The following is a 16,424-nucleotide window of genomic DNA, read 5'->3' as shown; positions in this document are numbered from 1 at the left end:
CTCTGGCATTCATTGACTATAAAAATCTTCTCAAAATTTATCTCAAGTTTTAATATCCCAGATGAATAGATTTATTTCCAAATCAATGTGTTATGTTAGGGAAGCAGAAAAACTGTAGCATGATGGAAATAATAATGTGAAGGGTCCTTGGTCGTCTCTCAGCTTGATTGTTTTATTATAGAAGTTTCATTTCCCAAAGTAAGTAATAGCATCAGTGTTAGTAGGGAGTGGGGTTTGTTCTCAATTTACTCACGTTTACTTTTTACTAGCACTAATGATGTTACTTAGTATGGGTAATGAAATGTGTGCAAGAGACCAATCAAGTTCAGAGGGCACCAAGGAACCCTCATTTCAACCCTAAACTACAAACACTACAAAAGGTTTTCAGAATAAATACCTGTATTCCCTCCAAATGTAGGAACAAATCAAATCAACAACAACAACAATCTTTACCTGAAGAACCAAATTGTCCCTATTCATTTTGAATTATCTTTCTGCAACTCAACAAAATATACAAATGAGCATTGATAAAGCATTGCACAAACAAACAACAAAAGCAGCCTATGTTGGGTGACTGAGCTCTTCTGCTAAGCCAAAGAAGAGAAAACTCAGCATCAAAAGTACAGCTACTTGTATAAATTATGAATATCCCAATACACACGTGAAAATTAATGCATCAATAATAGTTATAATACATAGTTATAATACATCTCATCCCAGCAGGAAATTCCAATTAGATAACGTATACAGTACTTTTTTTTTGCCCAAGATGGCGGCGGCTGCAGTTTGAGCTACGTGCGCTCCAAGAGGGCTCTAAATGGGTCAATTTAGGGAGGCCCAGCTGCGGCACAGTATGGTGAGGCGATTCCGGGGGGTGGGTGAACGCAGAGACGTCTGCTAGGCACTGTTTTTGGCGGCGCTGAGTCCCCCCCTTCGGATACCGGCATTTCAGATGGCACTCGCCTACCGGCCTGGAGAACAACGCTGTGCTGATGCAGGCTTCCTTTTCCTGTTCTCTCGCCGTGCATACCCTACGCTTGTACGGAGGGGTGACGGTGACGGTCTCATCGATTTTACCAGCTGGAAACTCTATCGGGAGCTGGGTCTGTTATCAGCTGGCAGGCACCATTTTTAGCGGCACGGAGCCCTCCCTCTCCTTCCGGATGGCGGCGGTGTCTGTTAGGCCCGGACATCGGCCTCGGTTTCTGCCCTGCTGCAGTGAACTTATTGAGGAATGCCTGGATTCTAAATTACTGCAGGGAATGCCTTTTGCTTGCCGCTGGAATATCATCTGGACCAGCGGGTAGATGCTTGTGAGAGAGGTTGTTTCTGCCCCCTCCTCCAGAATGGCGGCAGTGGCCGGCGGCCCGAAGATCGGCCGTAGCCTGGCTTACTTCCTGTGCTGGCAGGCAGGTACTATGGCCATTTTAATGCCTGGCTGGAATCAAGACCTCCCCATTGACAGTCCGGTTTGGCCCTGGGACTTGACTGTGGTGGGAGGACGGTCTTGGATTGGTTATCAACCACCCCACTGGTGTGAGAGACCAGTTGGGGTAGGCTTGTCCTGGGACTCTTTGCTCTCTCCACCCCAGGTTGGACTCCTCAGCTGGAGTGAGAGAACGGCTTGGGCTTCCTTTCTGATCACCAGCTCAGGTGAGAGCTGAGCTGGACTAGTGGACTGAGAGACATACCTACCGGACTCAGTATTATTCCATCTTTATACCATCATCCCATCGAACCACCCATTGTAATATTTGTAACATCTGCCCTATGTGGACATTTTATCGCTGCATGGTTTGTTTCCATTACTCTGGAGCTGATCTGTATGCCCTCAGGGGGGTTCCTCCCTCCTGGGCATGACCAGCCGCCTGTTTCCACACTCCCCTTAATGACGAGCCCAATTGTTGGGACTCCGAGAGGTGGCTGGGCTTAGACAGGGGCCTCGAGTTGAGACATGTTAAGAGACCCCTGATACATTTTTAGCCGGTTATTTCAAAAGGTTAGGGAGGGGGAGGGATAGTAGGGTGGGGAGGGAATTATTAACCGGCACTCAGTCTGGGCCTCTTAGGGGTCCTGACGGGACGGGTTTGGGGGTGGAGCCTGCTGGTTCTGTGAATGTTGGGGTGGGGCATCAAATTCCCACGACGATAGGGAATGGCAGCAGGTGGTTGCACAGAGGGCCACATCAACATCTGGGATCGCGCCCTCGCTATCTTTGAGCGGTGGCGCGCTCTGACCCTCCGGTTAGCACCCTTTTGCCCGGGGATGAGGGTGATCAGGCCCCTGAGCTTAGGCTGGTTTATTTTAATGCCAGATCCGTTGTTTACAAGGCTCCCCTCATCCAGGACTTGATTGAGGAGGAATGTGCGGATCTGGCATGCATCACGGAGACTTGGTTGGGCTCGAAGGGAGGGGTTCCTCTGACCAAGTTATGCCCTCCAGGTTTCCATGTGCTACACCAGCTGTAGGCTCAAGGAAGGGGTGGTGGGGTGGCGGTGGTTGTCCGGGAGACTTTATGCCCACGGGAGACCACCATTGTCCAGATGGCCGGGAGTGAGTCCCTCCTCCTGAGATGTGGCCCTTGGGCTCAGTTGGGCCTGTTGCTCACATACCTGGCGCTCAGCTGTGTGGCAACAGCCCTGCTCGAGCTGCTCGATACCCTCTCAGGGTTGGCGGTGGAGTTCTCCAGGCTTATAGTTCTGGGTGACTTCAACCTGCCTTCACTGGGAGGGTCGTCTGAGTTAGCTTGGGGGTTCGTGGCTTCCATGACGGCCATGGGCCTGACCCAAGTAATTCAGGGCCAGACTCATGTGGGGGGTCACACTCTCAACTTGGTGTTCCTGTCTGGACAGTGGTGGGATGATCTGGGAGGGGGTTCTCCAACCATTGTTCCCCTGTCATGGTCAGATCATCATCTCCTGTGGCTGGTCTTCCATTACGCCACCCCCCACCACTGGGCGGCGGAACCAACCAGGTGGTTCCACCCCAGGCGCCTAATGGACCCAGAACGGTTCCAGATGGCGCTTGGGTCTATACCCATCGCTTTCACCCACAGCCCAGTCGATGCCTTGGTGGATGCCTGGGAAAGGGTGGCTGCCGGGGCGCTTGACTGTGTTGTACCCTTGCGACCTCTGACCTGGTGCAAACCCCGTTGGGCTCCATGGTTCTCTGCAGAGCTCTGGGAGATGAAGCGTTGGAGATGGGGTCTAGAGAGCGGTTGGAGGTCCAGCCGATCCGAATCTGACCGATTGCAGTTAAGAACCTTTATAAGGTCTTATCTTGTGGTGATCAGGACAGCGAGATCTAATTACTTTGCTGCCCTCATCGCATCTGCAGATAATCGCCCGGCCGCCCTGTTTAGGGTGACTCGCTCCCTCCTTAACCAGGAGGTGAGGGAGGATCCCTTGCAGGGACGAGCCGAGAAGTTTAGTCATCATCTGGCGGACAAAATCGCTCAGATCCGGGCCGGTCTGGACTCTGACTGGGCAGAGTCTGACATGGAGGAATCGGACGGTCTTGAGCATGTTATCTGGACTGAGTTTGATCCTGTTTCCCCTGATGATGTGGACAGGATCATGGGGAGGCTGAGCACCACCACCTGTTTGTTGGATCCGTGCCCCTCTTGGCTGGTTTATGTGGCCCGGGAGGAGACACGAGGCTGGTTCCAGGCAGTAATAACTGCTTCTTTGAAGGATGGTGTCTTCCCTGCCACCTTGAAGGAGGCGGTGGTGAGACCCCTCCTCAAAAAGCCTGCCCTGGACCCGGCTGTTTTAAATAATTATCATCCAGTCTCCAACCTTCGCTTTTTGGCGAAGGTTGTTGAGAGTGTGGTGGTGCATCAGCTTCCTCTCTTCTTGGAGGAAACTGATTATCTGGACCTGTACCAATCGGGTTTCAGGCCCGGACACAGCACAGAGACGGCATTGGTCGCGCTGGTGAATGATCTCTGGCGGGCTCGGGACAGGGGTTGCTCCTCTGTCCTAGTCCTATTAGATCTTTCAGCAGCTTTTGATACCATCAACCATGGTATCCTACTGCGGCGTCTCAGGAGGTTGGGAGTGGGAGGCACCATTTTACAGTGGTTCTCCTCCTATCTCCTGGGCTGCTCGCAGTTGGTGTTGACGGGAGGGCAGAGATCCACCCCGAGGCCTCTTGTTTGTGGAGTTCCTCAGGGGTCGGTTCTCTTGCCCCTCCTGTTCAACATCTACATGAAGCCGCTGGGTGAGATCATTCGTGGTTTCGGGGTGGGGTATCATCAGTACGCTGATGATACCCAACTTTTTCTTTCCACCCCGAACCAACCCAGCGATGCCCTCGCCGTGATGTCCCGCTGCCTGGAGGCAGTCCAGGTCTGGATGGGGAGAAACAGGCTTCGTCTCAACCCTGCCAAGACTGAGTGGCTGTGCATATCGGCATCTCGGGTTAACCAGACCATTCCATCTTTAACGATGGGGGGTGAGGTGTTACCCCCCCCATTGATAGGGCTCGCAACTTGGGCATCCTCCTTGACTCCCGGCTCAATTTTGAAGACCATATAAGAGCCGTGAACAGGGGGGCTTTTGCCCAGGTTCGCCTGGTGCGCCAGTTGCGACCCTAACTGGACCGAGATGCCCTACGCACAGTCACTCATGCGCTCGTGACCTCCCGTTTAGACTACTGCAACGCTCTCTACATGGGGCTGCCCTTGAGGACCACTCGGAGGCTTCAGCTGGTGCAGAATGCAGCCGCCTGAGTTGTGATGGGGGTTTCCCGATACTCCCATGTAACACCTCTATTCCGCGAGCTGCATTGGCTTCCGGTTGCCCTCTGGGTGAGATTCAAGGTGCTGGTAATGACCTATAAAGCCCTAAATGCCTTGGGTCCGGGATATCTGAGGGAACACCTGCTGCCAGCATCAAGCTCCCTTCTTCCAGTGCGCTCCCACAGGGAGGGTCTTCTCAGGGTGCCGCCGGTAAAAGATTGCCGGCGGGTAACACCCAGGGGGAGGGCCTTCTCAGTGGGTGCACCTGCTCTCTGGAACCAGCTGCCCGTGGAGCTGAGGACTGCCCTTGACCTCCGTTCATTCAGCCGGGACCTGAAGACCTGGCTCTTCGAGCTCTCTGACCCAGGCTGAGAATTTTAATTTTAATTTTAATTGGGGGCTTTTACTTTTTCAGGGACTGTTGTAATTTTTTAAATCATTTTTAACTTTTGTATTTCTTGTTTAAATTACCCTGTAAACCACCCTGAGTCCTTCGGGAAAGGGCGGTATACAAATCTAATTAAATAAATAAATAAATAAACTTGCTGAGTAGATTTCCTCGATGCTAACAGATGATGAACAATGCCAAGGCTCCTACTTTCCTTTCTTATGGTTCTTTAAACTGACCTTAGACTGGAGCATTACCTTTTTAAAGCAAGAAACATGGTCTTCCAGATAAATGAGACTGTGCACATTTTGTGGGGGTAATATCCTATTAATGTGCAGAAGCTCATCAGTAAAATACTACAGAAGAAAAATTCTGATGCATCCTGCATACAAAGATGGCTTTCCTAAGGCTGCTGTGCTAACATTCATTTGTATACCATGAATTTAAGAGGATGAAGTATAGAAATGTACAGTAGGAACATTTTTTTTTTATTACATTTATATCCCGCCCTTCTCCGAAGACTCAGGGCGGCTTACAAGCTTAGCAGTAGCCTTCATTCTATGTATATGCCTGCTTGTTAGGGAACAGAAAGTAGGGTGAAACATGTTACCATGGCAGATTTAATTTTGAAAAAAATGTAGATGACTAGAACGTAAGCATACTTTTCTCAGTACTGTAGATGTAATTGGGTTATATTAAATGACGTTATTATCATCAGTAAACATGACATTCAATAACTGAACTGATCACAAGAGTCCAGAAAGAGAAAAAGCAGGCTCCAAGAGAGATCACTAAGCACAAATGTTAAATTATAGAACGCTAGAAAGACCAAAAGCCCAAGACTGAAAGTTAGTCTGAGATGGAAGACGGGCTGATTTTGATGATGCCCCAAGGAGTTTTGTTGCAAAAAGATAGGGCAATCTATGGAAGAACAGAGCTGCAAATCTTTAGATCAGTAATCGTTCAAGAGAAATCTGTTTTTCATTCATTCATTCATTCATTCATTCATTCATTCATTCATTCATTCATTCATTCATTCATAGGCTGGCCTGATTCATGATGGTGACCTTTGAGAAAATGCCAAAATGCTAAAAGGAGATGTGTCTTAATCAGATACTCAATGTCAATGAGCATCATCATATCAATGAAAAGTAATATAGATAACTCCCCAGGTTCTTTTTTCTACCATATGCATTTAGTTGATATTTTAATAAATGCATTAAACTGCTGTCTAGCACCAGTTTCCCCTTTTTTATGTGGATGTCTCTGAGCTTTGCACCATCAAATTACAGCCTTGGGTTTTGTTTGGGAGAATGACCACCTGCCTAGAAAAAAAGAGTAAGGAAGCTGGAATTAGGGTAGTTTCAGAGGAAGGTAAAGAATCTTTGCAGAATGAGCCTATTGATCTGTCATACCCATCTTGTTAGTCCTTTTGTGAATATGTAAAGCCATTGTGACATCTCCAAACGATTTTCTATGTCATAAAGGCTTAAAGATGTACTGTAAAAAATATGCATGGTTGTTTTGTCTTCTTGTGGTCTATTGTAAAGTATAAATGGGACTTGCATAACATTTATGTTCCCTTTGCAGTAGAACAGGGATTTTCAAACTCAGCCCTTTTATTTTTCCTGGGATGGGCAAAATCTAGACTGGATTTTAAAACAAAACAATCAAATAGTTTTGTCATAAAGGTAAAGGTAAAGGTTCCCCCGCACATGCGTGCTAGTCATTTCCGACTCTAGGGCCCGGTGCTCATCTCCGTTTCAAAGCCGAAGAGCCAGCGCTTGTCCGAGGACGTCTCCATGGTCATGTGGCTGGCATGACTAGACGCCAAAGGCGCACAGAATGCTGTTACCTTCCCACCGTAGTGGTCCCTATTTTTCTACTTGCATTTTTACGTGCTTTCGAACTGCTAGGTTGGCAGAAGCTGGGATGAGTAACAGGCGCTCACTCTGTTACGTGGCACTCGGGATTCGACCTGCCAAACTGCCGACCTTCTGATCGACAAGCTCAGCGTCCTAACCCACTGAGCCACTGCATCATAGCCCACCCTATTTCCATACCAAATTGTAACTGAGGACATATTTCTTTGTCTGCATGGTCACGTTGCTATGTTCCACTAAGGAAAGAGGAAGGAAGAAGGAGAGAAAGATCAGGAGCAGACTGTAAAGCAGCAAATTGGTTCTATTGATGAAAATGGGACAGAGATGTAACAGAGATATTTTGTAGCTTCTTCTTGAACTTTGCCCTCCAATTCATCTCATGCCTGTCTTTGACAGAGAATAAATCCCACATATATTGGGTGAAGGATCATGCTGGAATAAGATTGAACTATTGTCATTTTTCATGCTTTGGAAGCAGTACTGGGCAACCATTTGGTACTGCACTGAAAAAAAGGATTTCCTTCTTCTACTTTCTTTTGATGTAAAAGAAAACAGGGTAAATTCTTCTCTTCTATGACCTAAATTGATGATGATAATGAGGACAAGGATTCCACAGTGAGCAGGCATCAGCTATCAAGGCTCTGAAGAAAAATATACTGGTATAGGCTTTCAAAGCCAGTGTCTGTTGCGTAGTGATAAAAATCTGATATTTTACCAGCAACTATGGCTGGCATCTTCAGAGGTAGAGACCACCTTGCCTCTGAAGAGGCCAGCCATAGTTGCTGGAGAAAACACCTGTTATCTAGACCAGAACGTTTCACCCTCTTCACAGATTGTACCACTTTTAGGACATGACAATAGTTGAGTTCCACCAGTGCTTAGCCAGGTGTCAAAAACTTGATGACAAAAAAAGGGGGTTGGGATTTTGGGTTTTACTGATTAGATTCATTTGTTGTTATAGAAATGGCTAGTTTATAATATGGGAAAGTAAAAAGTTGAGGTTCAGTGTTAATGCTTCCTTCTACTGCAACAAAGGAAGTGTGTTCTTTTTCCCTTCTCCCCCTCACTTTTGCTCCCTTTTTCCTCTGCACTGTGTCCTACTATTTGCTTTTGTATTTTTGTATTTTATTCTATAATCTAATAAAATATTACAAACTGTCGAAAAAAGGGAAAAAAGTACCAGTTTTAATTTCTTTGGTGGCTGTTCCTTTGCTGAATCACTTTCCCTTTGCACTGACAAATGTATGATGAATTTATCCATGTTTATTAATATGCACCACTACCAGCTAGCTTGGAGGTCTTCAAACTTGGCACTTTTAAGACATGTGCACTTCAACTCACAGAATTCCTCAGCCAACATGGCTGGATAAGGAATTCTGGGAGTTGAAGTCCACAGGTCTTAAAGTTGCTTTTATGTTTGTAGACCCCTGAGCTAGCTGGTCAGCCCTTCTTCCTCTCTCCCTTCTGAGCTGTTTCCACAGTGGAGTAAGAATGCACCCCCCTCCCAATCCCTTCTCTGTACCCTTAAATACATAGGAATCAAGTGCAAAGCAAGAAAGGCTCACAAAATAAACACATAAACTCCATTTTTCCCCCTCTGTAAGCTGTCTCAGGCATGTCACATGTCACAATGTTGCAACCCGAGACTGAAATTGCAAAAGTGGAATTGCAAAAAGCTTTAGCCTTAAATTAAGCCTGTTTGCCTTCAAAGAAAACTTTCTAAAAGCCATAGACTCAAGATAAGGGTAAAACTAATTACATGTGTTTAAAGGGATTAAACCTATGGAAGTCAACACTTTGGACTCATTGCTAGCCTAAAATACAGACTAAAATATTCCAATAATCAAAGCACACAAAGGAGCCTCTGAATTACAAAATGCTGTAAAAACTGTACAAAAATCCATATGGTAACCCAATCAAGCTGCCACCTGATCCAGAACTAAATAAACCCACCTCCTTTCCAACATGCCGGCTTTTCATTTCATCAGCGGTGATTGCATTCTCCTGGCTGAAGAAAACGAACCAGGGGACCTTTCCTTCAGCAACAGCTGCTACTTCTTCTCTGTCCCTGTTTCCTCCCTGCCTACTGACCTCTTTCCCTGTTGTCTTTTTTTTTCACTTTCCCACCCAAACCACCTCCTTTTATAGCCTCTCCTCTCCTCCCTCCCCCTTTTTGTTCAGTTCCCCCACCAGCTCCGTGCTGCTTCCGGAAATGCCAATCAGCTGGAGACAATCAGCTGGAGCCCTGCTGGCTCCTGGGGCTTCTGCTGAGCCCAGACTGTCCTGCAGCTTCAGCTGCCTCTCCCTCAGGCTTGGGTCACTTCGGCTCATTCCCCTCCCCCACTATACTTGGCTAGCAGTTGCGTACCACCTGCCATGTGGCAAAGTTCCACAGGTGGTATGTGTATCACTGGTTGAAAGGCCCTGATCAAGACCACAGTCCACAAAATCCTGAAGCCCAATATTGCTGTCCAAAGGAAAAATCCATCACTTATCTTTTTTCCCCTTAAATATATATATTTTGCATGTTTTTGTTTAATCTATAGCTTTTGTATCCATTTTCCCCCTAAATCAAGACCTGTATCCAAAATCAAAGAGAAAAATAATAATAATAAAAAAAACACAACCAGAATTATGTTGTGTTGGTCAGAGCCACGTAGGTTAATTCAAAATACAAAATGAACCAAATATATTTAACTTGGTTATAGAGAAAAAGTATATGAAATAAGAGTCATGGAGAAAAAGACAAATACAAGTGCATGCATTGTGTGTGTGTGTGTGTGTGTGTGTGTGGGTGGGTGGGTGGGTGTGTACATATATATGCATTAAAATGACCAAGGTTTGGATGGTGTCCTTCCTGACAAAAAGGAAAGCCTTCAAAACCTTTTGAAAGATGTATTTTTGTTTCAGTTAATCTTGATGTATTATATTGAATGTTTTCATTACCCTTAATTTTGTACTGTATATGTGTGTACATGAGTAAACATACATATTTATAGATACTCTGTGGAAAGATAGATAGATAGATAGATAGATAGATAGATAGATAGATAGATAGATAGATAGATAGATAGATAGATAGATAGATAGATAGATAGGAGAGAGATGTGATAGACAGACATATTTACAGGACTTGAGCAAAAGTTGAATATCCTATATTACATAAATTTGGGTACTTATATGAAAAGTACAGTATTCTATTCTTCTTTCTTTGTGTGGGAAGTATTGAATCAAGATTATCTTCACCAGTTTCTATACGACGGCATAAAAAAAATTCCACTATCTTGTCCTGCCCCCATATCATATCTAAAATGATATAGGGTTGGACTAAGATCTCCAAAATCCCTTTCAACTCTGCAATTTTGTTGTTCTGTTGAACTTAGTGGAGAGAATACCTCAGCATGAATAATTCAGAATGGGAGACAGGAACTGCTGTGTTTTACCTATTTTTCACAAATCCGTCCTCCTTTATTTTGATGAAATCTTCTGTTCTGTTTTAGAACTGATTTAATTAATTAACCTGGATGGATGGATGTACAAAGAACAAATACATTAAAAAGAAAACAAAAGTTATCCCTTCTCCACAGATGGTTTCTGCTTGTTTGCATGGGGTCCTAGAGAGAAATTACTTTTTCATAGCCTGAAGAGGCCTAAACTCATAGTAATAATCACTTAATGTTGAAATGGAACTGTTCATGTGTGTTGATATACTAGTCTTGCTGTGACAATGAGTACTTAGGACAACATTTGTCCTGGTGTGAAGCATGTGGATAATGAACACATACTGTTTTTTTTTTCCATTGATGAAGTAACCTCATCTGAATTTGACATGCTTCATTTTCCTGCTGCCAGAGCACAATTACTTTTGTCTAAAAAGATGAAAGGTTAAACTCTGGTTTCATTACTCAGTTCTGGTGATTGTAGACATTATATCAACCATCCATTATCTCATTTAAAAAGAACCCCTTCATGCATATTTCCTCCATTTTCTTTATTCCTCTTCCACCATGAAGACAATACTTGTGGAAAATAAATATACCTCAGGATGAAAGATAAATAGAGAAGAAACAAAATATTTTCTTCATTTCCCTTCTTCCTTCAAATTGCACCATGTTGGCAAGTTGACAATCAGCATAAATGCACAGAAGTTGGCTTCCTATACTCTAATGAATGTTCATCCAGGCTGGTAGAACATTCTCTTTTATTGGTAGGACATGTATAACTGACAAAGTAACTTTTATAGCAATAGTGTCCCTCTCTTTCCTTGCTATTTTGAGCTTGTTACAAGTGGAAGAAGAATTTCCTTTCATTTGGTTAACACTGAGAACATTTTCACAAATGGGGAAATAAAAGCTGGAGATTGGAAAGAGAAGGAGGTTAGAGCTATAAATGAACATTATAGTACAGATTTAACAGTGTCTGTATGTGTGAGTGTAAGGGAGTCTGTTGTTTTCCTAGTGAAATAGATTTTTATTGAGGCAAAATTCCAAGTGTCTTAAAGGTAAAGATGGCTGTTAGAAATCATTCTAAAGAAGAAGAATAAATCAATTTTTAAAAAAGAGCAAAACTGGCATTACAGCTTGATAAGTGGGCACATTAAATCCATACAAGCAATGGCTGTTTGCTGCAAGTAGAAGCTTCCCTCCTACTTACTCCTGATGAACCTGCCAAATGTCAATTATATACAAGAATATAAGTTACAGTTGTGCAGAATTTTTAGCCCAGAATTTAAAAGGAAGTATTACATGGAAAAGAATCACTGAGAGAATAAAAGCAGGAGTATTACATACTTTGTTCTTAAACATCTGTATGTTTTAGCATAATTTGGCATGTTTTACATAGGTTACCAGGCCAGGGTCCCATTTCTACTTTTAACAGAAGGACAAGTTACATACCACCAGTGCTTTTTTTGTAAAAGAAAAAGGTGCCGGAACTCACAAATGTCATACAACCCACCTTGCCTACTCTACAAGGTTCCATCCAAAAAAGGTGCTGGAACTCCGTTCTGATCGTTCTATGACAAAAACAGCCCTGCATACCACAATCTGGTCCAATGGCACCATTGCACTGAAGTTTAGAAAGGAGTCATAATGACAGAACCATGAGATCATCTTGCTGGTGGGCAATAATTAGTGAACCTACTGGTAGTTGGTCCCACCTTTGTCAATGCTAGTACATATTTTTTTAATGTTTATGGTTTTAACAATTCTGATATGGTGTTTATGTTGTTTTATTATTGATATTGCTTTAATTTTTGTTTGGGAGCAGGCCAAACTGTAGTATAAGATGGACAGCCATATAAATGTTTTAAATCAATAAATAGTAATGGGCTCTTCAAACCCATTGCAGAGGCCGATTCTAAAAGTAAGATCATAAAAATCACAACTGATGAAAAAAATAGAATACCGTAATTTAATGTATGAGTTGGAATGGACCCATAGGTGATCGAGTGCAACATTCTGCTGATGTGGGAATAATTTCAATAATCTTTGACATATGGATAGATACTCCCTCTTTCAGTTGCCTGCCCTTTTTAAGAAGAGTGATTTAGAGATGACCTGTCCATTTTTAAAATATTTTTTTTAATCACCATTACTACTTTTTATAAACAAGGTGGAAAACTTACCTAATGCTTGAACCAAAAATGTCTGGAAACTCTATCTTCTTCTAGGCAAAATTCTTAGTGTCTTATTTCATGCCATATCTATCTTGCAAGCCCAAGACCTTCTGTGTTGGCATGTGCCGCGCCCCTTTCCTATTACTATTTGAAGAGCAATCTTGGTGGAAAGAGAGAAACAAGCAGGCAGACCAGACACAAAGAAGAGTAGCTTAAAACGTTAGTGGTAGATTGGGAGAAGGAATAGGACCTAATTAAGAGGGATAAGTTCCAGTTGAGATCAGTAGTAGCTTTCAAATGATCCAGGCTAGGGCTAGTTTACAGGAAATAAATAGCTTTTTCCAAACCTCATCAAAGCGGCTCTTTCCCCTCATTAATTATTAAAAGTTTTCTTAGCTGAGTAAGGCACATTAAACCAGGGCTTTTCAACCTTTTCACCCATTGTACCACTTTTAGAATATGGCAACATCCAAGTACCACCAGTCACCTAGCAAGGTGTCAAAAACTTGATGACCAAAAAAAAAGGGAAAAAGTGATGAAGTACAGGTAGTCCTCAACTTACAACAGTTCGCTTGGTGACTGTTCGAAGTTACAGTGGCACTGAAAAAAGTGCCCCCCAAGCCACAGCCGAACAAGACACCTGCCTGCCCACCCAGCGGCACTCTTCCTCCTGTCCGAGGTTTTCATTGTGAGCATTTCTGTTGAGGATTGGCAGCAGGGGTGGGATGGGGGGTGTTTGGTTTTTATTTTTCCCCCTCTGCTGGGTGGTTACAGCGGATTTTGGTCACTTCACATGACCTTGGAACTCTGTGACCATCATAAATATGAATCAGTTGCCAAGCATCTGAATGTAAATCACAAGACCCTGGAGATGCTGCAACATTCCACTGATAGACACTTCTTCTGGGCTCAGAAGAAGTCCCAGGATCAGTGCTGAGCTCCAGCTGGAGCCTGGCAATGATCTTGGTGCTTCTGCTGAGCCCTGACAGCTCTGCAGCTCCAGCCATCTTTTGCTCAGGCTTGTGCAGTGCTGCCACCGGTTCAGCTCATTCTCCTCCCCCGCTACCACTTTTTTAGGATGGTCACATACCACCTGCCAGGTGCCAATGTACCACAGGTGGTACCCATACCACTGCTTGAAAAGCCCTGCATTAAATAACCCCTAAGGACTGTCTGTGAATGCCCAGTATGGGTAGTCTTTGATGTCATGGTTCTGATAGATGAGACCAGTAAAAGTAGAACTCCAAGGCAAGAGGTTTCCTTAAAGAACATATTTATTGGCTACAAAGTATCAGCACAGTCAAAAGTGAAATCAAGTCTTGAGTTCCCTCCCAAGTGTTAGAATGTTACAAAGTTGAACTTCCCACCCCAGCTCTATGTCATTATCCACATTTCCCTATAGAATACTTTGGAAGACTTTCTAATGGAAGGCTCAGCCTGCCAAAAGTCAGGCAACAATGACCTTGGTTCCCACAGGACAATTTATTGTTTAGTCTAACCTTAAAACCACTCATTCCCCCCTGCCATTACTGTGGCAACCGAAAATGAAGCAAAAAATGGCTTCAGCCAAGATCATTGCAGTGCTGACAGTCGGATTCCTTAGAGAGAGAAAAAATCCTGCAGACAAAAAAAGGTTAGAGTTTGGAATCTTCCTCGTCTCTTGGGAAAAGTCCATCCTTTTTCCCACTGCAGTTTACTAAAACCTGTCAGGGAGTCCTCCTTAAAACTTGTTCCCCAAAAAGCACCTGGTCCCCTTTTAGTAGAGGGGGAGACCCATTATGAAATAAAACAAATTCTTCATTCTAGATTGTACAAGGGAAAATTAGAGGATTTAGTACAGTGGAAGGGATACACACTATCAGAAGCTACTTGAGTAAAAAATATTGATGTCAAGGCAGATAGACTGAAATGTAGATTTTTTGATAAGCACCCTCATAAGCCTCGGGAAGATTCCTAACTCTAACTTTTCTTCATCTGCAGAATTTGTTCTCTCTCTAGAGATCCAACTGCCAACATGCAACAATCTTGATTGAAGCTATTTTTGTTTCGTTTTCAGTTACCACAGTACTGGGAGGGGGGGATGAGTGGTTTTAAGGTTAGACTAAATAATAAATTGTCCTGTGGGAACCAAGGTCATTGCTGCCTGACTTTTGGAGGGCTGAGCCTTCTTTTAGAATGCCCACCAAAGTATTGTATTGGGGAATATGGATAATGACATAGTGCTGGGGTGGGAAGTTCAACTTTGTAATATTCTAATGCTTGGGAGGGAACTCAAGACTTGGTTTCACTTTTGACTGTGCTGATACTTTGTAACCAATAAATATGTTCTTTAAGGAAACCTTTTGCCTTGGAGTTCTGCTTTTACTGGTCTCATCTATCAGAACCATGACACTTGACTTATGATTATTAGCTAGTGACAATCTGAAGTTATGACAGCCCTGAAAAAAGTGACTTATATGACTGACCCTTGCACTTCCAATTGTCGCAGCATTCCCATGGTCATGTGATTAAAATTTGGGCAATCAACTTTGCAACCAGCATGTATTTATGATGATTGCAGCATCCCAGCATCATATGTTACCCATTTGTGACCTTCTCAGGGGGCTCCTGATGAGAAAAATCAACAGGGGACTCTGGAGTCATTTAATGACCATGGCAAAAACTTCATAAAACTGGGTGCAACTCAAGTTTAACAATCACATTGATTAGTGACAGAAGTTCCAGGTGCTATTGTGGTTAGAAGTCAAGGACTATCTGCACTTCATGATACGGCACTTTTACATGCTGAAACAACAACAAAATCCTCTCAATTTGATACACTCTGTGCAATATATTAGAAGTCAGCAGTTTTGGGGTCTGGCCAACATCAATGAAGAAAATTCCTGTAACCAATAAAGATCTCATAAGTCATAATGTTGAGAAAAATAATTAAACTGCACATCACCTTGATGGGCATGTACTCAAATGAAACAAGCAAGCAACAGAGTCCTGGATACCAAGAGCCTAAGGGCCATAAACTGAAAGCGCACTGAAGCCCCAAAATGGGCTATGGGGGGAAAAAAGTGAAAAAGTCATTATGTGTTGAACCGAATAGCTGCTTGCTTAAAAAAAAGAAGTTAAAGAAGTTGGGGGAAAAGACAACTGAGAGAATGGAGAGATGCATTGGCCTATGCTAGTAGAAATGCATTATGATGATAACTTTATTGTCACTTTGAATGTACACAAATCGGCATACATCAAAATGAAATTTCATTGCATACAGCTCTCAAAGGGTCACCACCTCCGATATATACTCCTTGTTCGTGGCCCGCTCAAATTTCACATTGTCCATTTTAGTCTCTAGGGAGTGAACGATGGCAAACAGGACATATGGAAATGGGGCTCCATGTGGATTAGCCCTCAAATTCGCTTGTATTCCGACAACCTCGCCTTCTTTCCTTTTTCTGATCCTGACTCTTCCACCTTTTCCTTAAAGAGGCCTTGCTTCTTTTCGCCCCTGGAGCACACTGCCGCCGCCACCAACTCCTCCAAAAGCCTCTCTCTCTTCCTTTGGGCCTGCCGACAGCCTCATCCAGTTCCTTCGCTCCATTATGTGGGAATGGGGAAAAAATAAAGCATGGAAAATAACCATATTAGGAATGCAATGAGCAAATTCTGAGGTAATGGAGCCTGTTGTTTGCAATGTTAATTTAAATGTCATCTATAGCCATGAGCTTCTTTTAGCTGGTATTTCCACCATTCTGGGAGTAGTTGAAAAGCAGGAACTGTAAAGTGAAGCCCAATTTATTCTTTAAG

Source organism: Vipera berus (assembly GCF_964194415.1).
Source record: "Vipera berus genome assembly, chromosome: 1".
NCBI lineage: Eukaryota > Metazoa > Chordata > Lepidosauria > Squamata > Viperidae > Vipera > Vipera berus.
Note: the sequence above shows the minus strand (reverse complement) of the source record.